The sequence below is a fragment of the Schistocerca gregaria genome, unplaced genomic scaffold, assembly GCF_023897955.1.
Source record: "Schistocerca gregaria isolate iqSchGreg1 unplaced genomic scaffold, iqSchGreg1.2 ptg000045l, whole genome shotgun sequence".
In the NCBI taxonomy this organism is placed as follows: Eukaryota; Metazoa; Arthropoda; class Insecta; order Orthoptera; family Acrididae; genus Schistocerca; species Schistocerca gregaria.
The window spans coordinates 245,001-252,500 of record NW_026061703.1 but is presented as its reverse complement, the minus strand read 5'-3'; the positions used below and the strand labels follow the sequence as shown (position 1 = coordinate 252,500).

The 7,500-nt window shown below is 57.8% G+C and overlaps 2 non-coding genes and 1 pseudogene across 2 annotated transcripts; all 3 read left to right on the top strand.

Moving 5' to 3' along the window:
* The first annotated feature begins 2,006 nt into the window (after positions 1–2,006).
* LOC126301237 (small subunit ribosomal RNA) lies at positions 2,007–3,899 on the top strand. Its single transcript, XR_007553001.1, has one exon. It is a non-coding gene; the product is annotated as a small subunit ribosomal RNA (ribosomal RNA).
* Positions 3,900–4,263: 364 nt separating this feature from the next.
* LOC126301194 (5.8S ribosomal RNA) lies at positions 4,264–4,418 on the top strand. The gene has a single exon (XR_007552970.1). It is a non-coding gene; the product is annotated as a 5.8S ribosomal RNA (ribosomal RNA).
* A 188-nt stretch (positions 4,419–4,606) lies between these two features.
* LOC126301192 (large subunit ribosomal RNA) overlaps positions 4,607–7,500 on the top strand; it is a 4,769-nt pseudogene continuing 1,875 nt past the window's right edge.

Sequence of the window (7,500 nt, the reverse complement as noted above, 5' to 3'; positions counted from 1 at the left end):
TAACCTAACCCACGTTGTCCCTTAACCTAACCCACGTTCTCCCTTAACCTAACCCACGTTGTCCCTTAACCTAACCCACGTTGTCCCTTAACCTAACCCACGTTGTCCCTTAACCTAACCCACGTTGTCCCTTAACCTAACCCACGTTGTCCCTTAACCTAACCCACGTTGTCCCTTAACCTAACCCACGTTGTCCCTTTGCCTAACATAGTTCACTGCTCGGAATCTCTGGTGTCGTTGTTATCCTCATGTAGATGTCTTGCGAGTGTTGCTTACTTTCCACATATTCCCGCTATCCACTGTCAATTGTACTGCAATAGGACTATATCGGCCCCCCCCCCCCTCTGTCCCCCTCTTTGTGTCTCTGTCCTCTCAAGCTGGTCGGTCTGGCGTGTGAGTGTTAAATGAGCCTCGCAGCTGTTCAGTTGCATTCAGATGTCGACGCCCTCAGTGTACGTTGTGGTATGGTCTGTGTCCATTGTCCGCTGATGTCGTACGCGTAACCCACACGCTGTACCGATCATCGGTAGTTACGTACAGAGTGAAGTAGTGTGATACGTGTGACTGTACGCTGGCTGTGCCCAACGGTGTCGAATCTCAATTTCCATATGTTGTGCTCGATGCTACTTGTCTCGTCTCCCAATAACAGCTAGGTTGCACTGTGGTACGCCGTAGAGGCGTGTGGGAGGAACGTACGAACGCATTGTATGTCACCCTGGGTCGCTGGGGGTGGTGGTGCGGTGAGTCAGGTCAGGTTAGGTCAGCGTGAGCCGTCTGATGTAGTGACGCGTGTATTCCGACTTTGTCGTATTGCCTCACACAAAGTGCTACCCTGGTGGACCGCGTTCCATATCTGGGACATGCCGCAGATGCCGGTTGACAGTGGATCGCGGAAGGGACATCGCATACGTGCGCGGGCCACCTTCCACGTGTTCTCTTCTGCACATGTCGCAGTGTGTATGTGGTCTGATGTAGCGTGTCGTGACACATGACATCCTGGCATGCAAGAATTGTTGAATTCGCAAATGTAGGTGGACATCTACGTTTACTGCCCAAGATACGCAAATGAACTGGAAATCCGTTGTTGAGCGGTTGTTCACGCTGGAGGTGAATCTGTGATGGCGACGATCGGTACAGCTATTAACCGGTTGTTTCAGCGGTACCCGCCACATCCACACACGTGACTAGGCCCATGTGGGTATGAAGCGATACGCGGCGGTGGCTTGGTGGGACTGTTCCCGGCCGGTGAAGGGGGGCCGCCCGGCGTGTTGGCCGCGCGCTGCGTGGGCGCACGCGCAACAGCCGGCTGGTGGGGGGCGCCGAGTGGCAGGAGCGCCAGCAGACGGGCCCGGCAGGCGGCGCAGCTACGCTGCGGCGCACCCTGCACGCGGCGCCTGGCGGCCAAAGTTGGTTCAGCCGAGCCCGGTGCGAAGCGCGGTGGACATCTGCAGTGTGCTGGTCTGATTGAGGACTGTGTGCGTTGAGGATGCGCCGCCGCCTGGCACTCGGCGCCGCGACGCCGTCTGCTGCTCGGTCGCCACAGCGGTTCTCGCAGGTGGTTTGTATCGCAGTTGTGCGGACGTGTTGGCGCGTGCGCTGTGCTGGGAGAGTTCGCTTCTGCACCCAAGTGGGGCTTTGCCCTTGTGTGGCGCTGGCGTTGGAGCTGCCGGTCACCATAGGTGGCGCGTGTTGTCTCCCGCCGGCAATGCCACGACAGCACGCTCCCGGGCCTCTGTCGGCAGCGGCAAGCTCAGTTGGGAGCAAGGGTGTTCGCACTAAAACCGTCTACTCGCCTAACTCCGGGCGATTGCGCCTCTCTCGAAACCGACCAAGTACCTAGGACGGCGCTGCGCGCCGCCGGGACCTGAGAGGGTTTCGAGGTGTATCGTGCAGGGGAGCTCGGCCTCCTCCTGTTTGCAGAATAATTGAGCGGACGCTTGCGTGTTCGCGCGGGCCCCCGGGACACACTCCCGGGCGGCCGGCTGCTCAGCTCTAGTTGACGCAGCTCCCTGGTTGATCCTGCCAGTAGTCATATGCTTGTCTCAAAGATTAAGCCATGCATGTCTCAGTACAAGCCGCATTAAGGTGAAACCGCGAATGGCTCATTAAATCAGTTATGGTTCCTTAGATCGTACCCACGTTACTTGGATAACTGTGGTAATTCTAGAGCTAATACATGCAAACAGAGTCCCGACCAGAGATGGAAGGGACGCTTTTATTAGATCAAAACCAATCGGATTGGCTTGTCTGGTCCGTTTGCCTTGGTGACTCTGAATAACTTTGGGCTGATCGCACGGTCCTCGTACCGGCGACGCATCTTTCAAATGTCTGCCTTATCAACTGTCGATGGTAGGTTCTGCGCCTACCATGGTTGTAACGGGTAACGGGGAATCAGGGTTCGATTCCGGAGAGGGAGCCTGAGAAACGGCTACCACATCCAAGGAAGGCAGCAGGCGCGCAAATTACCCACTCCCGGCACGGGGAGGTAGTGACGAAAAATAACGATACGGGACTCATCCGAGGCCCCGTAATCGGAATGAGTACACTTTAAATCCTTTAACGAGTATCTATTGGAGGGCAAGTCTGGTGCCAGCAGCCGCGGTAATTCCAGCTCCAATAGCGTATATTAAAGTTGTTGCGGTTAAAAAGCTCGTAGTTGGATTTGTGTCCCACGCTGTTGGTTCACCGCCCGTCGGTGTTTAACTGGCATGTATCGTGGGACGTCCTGCCGGTGGGGCGAGCCGAAGGGGTGCTTTCGCGTCCCGAGGCGGACCCCGTTTAAATCCTACCAGGGTGCTCTTTGTTGAGTGTCTCGGTGGGCCGGAACGTTTACTTTGAATAAATTAGAGTGCTTAAAGCAGGCAAGCCCGCCTGAATACTGTGTGCATGGAATAATGGAATAGGACCTCGGTTCTATTTTGTTGGTTTTCGGAACCCGAGGTAATGATTAATAGGGACAGGCGGGGGCATTCGTATTGCGACGTTAGAGGTGAAATTCTTGGATCGTCGCAAGACGAACAGAAGCGAAAGCATTTGCCAAGTATGTTTTCATTAATCAAGAACGAAAGTTAGAGGTTCGAAGGCGATCAGATACCGCCCTAGTTCTAACCATAAACGATGCCAGCCAGCGATCCGCCGCAGTTCCTCCGATGACTCGGCGGGCAGCCTCCGGGAAACCAAAGCTTTTGGGTTCCGGGGGAAGTATGGTTGCAAAGCTGAAACTTAAAGGAATTGACGGAAGGGCACCACCAGGAGTGGAGCCTGCGGCTTAATTTGACTCAACACGGGAAACCTCACCAGGCCCGGACACCGGAAGGATTGACAGATTGATAGCTCTTTCTTGATTCGGTGGGTGGTGGTGCATGGCCGTTCTTAGTTGGTGGAGCGATTTGTCTGGTTAATTCCGATAACGAACGAGACTCTAGCCTGCTAACTAGTCGCGTGACATCCTTCGTGCTGTCAGCGATTACTTTTCTTCTTAGAGGGACAGGCGGCTTCTAGCCGCACGAGATTGAGCAATAACAGGTCTGTGATGCCCTTAGATGTTCTGGGCCGCACGCGCGCTACACTGAAGGAATCAGCGTGTCTTCCTAGGCCGAAAGGTCGGGGTAACCCGCTGAACCTCCTTCGTGCTAGGGATTGGGGCTTGCAATTGTTCCCCATGAACGAGGAATTCCCAGTAAGCGCGAGTCATAAGCTCGCGTTGATTACGTCCCTGCCCTTTGTACACACCGCCCGTCGCTACTACCGATTGAATGATTTAGTGAGGTCTTCGGACTGGTACGCGGCATCGAGTCTGTCGTTGCCGATGCTACCGGAAAGATGACCAAACTTGATCATTTAGAGGAAGTAAAAGTCGTAACAAGGTTTCCGTAGGTGAACCTGCGGAAGGATCATTACCGACTAGACTGCATGTCTTTCGGTGTGCGTGTCGTGTCGCGCAACACGCTACCTGTACGGCAGTGGCCGTGCGCCGCGTGCGGAACCACGCGTGCCTCTCAAAACTAGCGGAAGTGTTGTTGTTGTTGTGTGGTACGAGCGCTGAAGCTCTGGAGCGGCTGGCCTGCGGTACCTGGCGCCTGGCGCCGGTTTTGAATGACGTTCGCCCGAGTGCCTGTCCGCCCCGGTGTGGAGCCGTACGACGCCCATCGGCTGTGAGGCCGTTGGACACAAAAAGATAGTGGAACAGGGGCCGTCAGACGCCTCAGTCCCGCAAATGCTACTGTCTTGAAAGAGACAGTGGGAGACTGAAAAGGAAAAGATCACCCAGGACGGTGGATCACTCGGCTCGTGGGTCGATGAAGAACGCAGCAAATTGCGCGTCGACATGTGAACTGCAGGACACATGAACATCGACGTTTCGAACGCACATTGCGGTCCATGGATTCCGTTCCCGGGCCACGTCTGGCTGAGGGTCGGCTACGTATACTGAAGCGCGCGGCGTTTGTCCCGCTTCGGAGACGTGGGAGTGTCGTGGTCGCCTGTGTGGCCGGCCGCGTCTCCTTAAACGTGCGATGCGCGCCCGTCGCCTGGCGGTTCGCATACCGGTACTTTCTCGGTAGCGTGCACAGCCGGCTGGCGGTGTGGCGTGCGACACCTCGTACAACGACCTCAGAGCAGGCGAGACTACCCGCTGAATTTAAGCATATTACTAAGCGGAGGAAAAGAAACTAACAAGGATTCCCCCAGTAGCGGCGAGCGAACAGGGAAGAGTCCAGCACCGAACCCCGCAGGCTGCCGCCTGTCGTGGCATGTGGTGTTTGGGAGGGTCCACTACCCCGACGCCTTGCGCCGAGCCCAAGTCCAACTTGAATGAGGCCACGGCCCGTAGAGGGTGCCAGGCCCGTAGCGGCCGGTGCGAGCGTCGGCGGGACCTCTCCTTCGAGTCGGGTTGCTTGAGAGTGCAGCTCCAAGTGGGTGGTAAACTCCATCTGAGACTAAATATGACCACGAGACCGATAGCGAACAAGTACCGTGAGGGAAAGTTGAAAAGAACTTTGAAGAGAGAGTTCAAAAGTACGTGAAACCGTTCTGGGGTAAACGTGAGAAGTCCGAAAGGTCGAATGGGTGAGATTCACGCCCATCCGGCCACTGGCCCCCGCCCTCGGCAGATGGGGCCGGCCGCCCGCGCGGAGCAATCCGCGGCGGGGTCGTGTCCGGTTGCCTTTCCACTCGCCGCGGGGTGGGGCCGTTCCGGTGTGCGGTGGGCCGCACTTCTCCCCTAGTAGGACGTCGCGACCCGCTGGGTGCCGGCCTACGGCCCGGGTGCGCAGCCTGTCCTTCCGCGGGCCTCGGTTCGCGTCTGTTGGGCAGAGCCCCGGTGTCCTGGCTGGCTGCTCGGCGGTATATCTGGAGGAGTCGATTCGCCCCTTTGGGCGCTCGGGCTCCCGGCAAGCGCGCGCGGTTCTTCCCGGATGACGGACCTACCTGGCCCGGCCCCGGACCCGCGCCGCTGTTGGCTCGGGATGCTCTCGGGCGGAATAATCGCTCCCGTCAGCGGCGCTTCAGCTTTGGACAATTTCACGACCCGTCTTGAAACACGGACCAAGGAGTCTAACATGTGCGCGAGTCATTGGGCTGTACGAAACCTAAAGGCGTAATGAAAGTGAAGGTCTCGCCTTGCGCGGGCCGAGGGAGGATGGGGCTTCCCCGCCCTTCACGGGGCGGCGGCCTCCGCACTCCCGGGGCGTCTCGTCCTCATTGCGAGGTGAGGCGCACCTAGAGCGTACACGTTGGGACCCGAAAGATGGTGAACTATGCCTGGCCAGGACGAAGTCAGGGGAAACCCTGATGGAGGTCCGTAGCGATTCTGACGTGCAAATCGATCGTCGGAGCTGGGTATAGGGGCGAAAGACTAATCGAACCATCTAGTAGCTGGTTCCCTCCGAAGTTTCCCTCAGGATAGCTGGTGCTCGTACGAGTCTCATCCGGTAAAGCGAATGATTAGAGGCCTTGGGGCCGAAACGACCTCAACCTATTCTCAAACTTTAAATGGGTGAGATCTCCGGCTTGCTTGATATGCTGAAGCCGCGAGCAAACGACTCGGATCGGAGTGCCAAGTGGGCCACTTTTGGTAAGCAGAACTGGCGCTGTGGGATGAACCAAACGCCGAGTTAAGGCGCCCGAATCGACGCTCATGGGAAACCATGAAAGGCGTTGGTTGCTTAAGACAGCAGGACGGTGGCCATGGAAGTCGGAATCCGCTAAGGAGTGTGTAACAACTCACCTGCCGAAGCAACTAGCCCTGAAAATGGATGGCGCTGAAGCGTCGTGCCTATACTCGGCCGTCAGTCTGGCAGTCATGGCCGGTCCTCGCGGCCGGCCGCGAAGCCCTGACGAGTAGGAGGGTCGCGGCGGTGGGCGCAGAAGGGTCTGGGCGTGAGCCTGCCTGGAGCCGCCGTCGGTGCAGATCTTGGTGGTAGTAGCAAATACTCCAGCGAGGCCCTGGAGGGCTGACGCGGAGAAGGGTTTCGTGTGAACAGCCGTTGCACACGAGTCAGTCGATCCTAAGCCCTAGGAGAAATCCGATGTTGATGGGGGCCGTCATAGCATGATGCACTTTGTGCTGGCCCCCGTTGGGCGAAAGGGAATCCGGTTCCTATTCCGGAACCCGGCAGCGGAACCGATATAAGTCGGGCCCCTCTTTTAGAGATGCTCGTCGGGGTAACCCAAAAGGACCCGGAGACGCCGTCGGGAGATCGGGGAAGAGTTTTCTTTTCTGCATGAGCGTTCGAGTTCCCTGGAATCCTCTAGCAGGGAGATAGGGTTTGGAACGCGAAGAGCACCGCAGTTGCGGCGGTGTCCCGATCTTCCCCTCGGACCTTGAAAATCCGGGAGAGGGCCACGTGGAGGTGTCGCGCCGGTTCGTACCCATATCCGCAGCAGGTCTCCAAGGTGAAGAGCCTCTAGTCGATAGAATAATGTAGGTAAGGGAAGTCGGCAAATTGGATCCGTAACTTCGGGATAAGGATTGGCTCTGAGGATCGGGGCGTGTCGGGCTTGGTCGGGAAGTGGGTCAGCGCTAACGTGCCGGGCCTGGGCGAGGTGAGTGCCGTAGGGGTGCCGGTAAGCGCAATCGTTTAGCGCGGGCGTGGTCTGCTCTCGCCGTTGGTTGGCCTCGTGCTGGCCGGCGGTGCAGGATGCGCGCGCCTGCGCGGCGTTCGCGCCCCGGTGCTTCAACCTGCGTGCAGGATCCGAGCTCGGTCCCGTGCCTTGGCCTCCCACGGATCTTCCTTGCTGCGAGGCCGCGTCCGCCTTAGCGTGCTCCTCCGGGGGCGCGCGGGTGCGCGGATTCTCTTCGGCCGCCATTCAACGATCAACTCAGAACTGGCACGGACTGGGGGAATCCGACTGTCTAATTAAAACAAAGCATTGCGATGGCCCTAGCGGGTGTTGACGCCCTGTGATTTCCACTACATTGGACTTCATTCGGGCGCCGTCCAGGTCTCCTGGTGTTAACCCATCGGGTACACCCGCACAGCAACCGCTTAACGGAGGGGC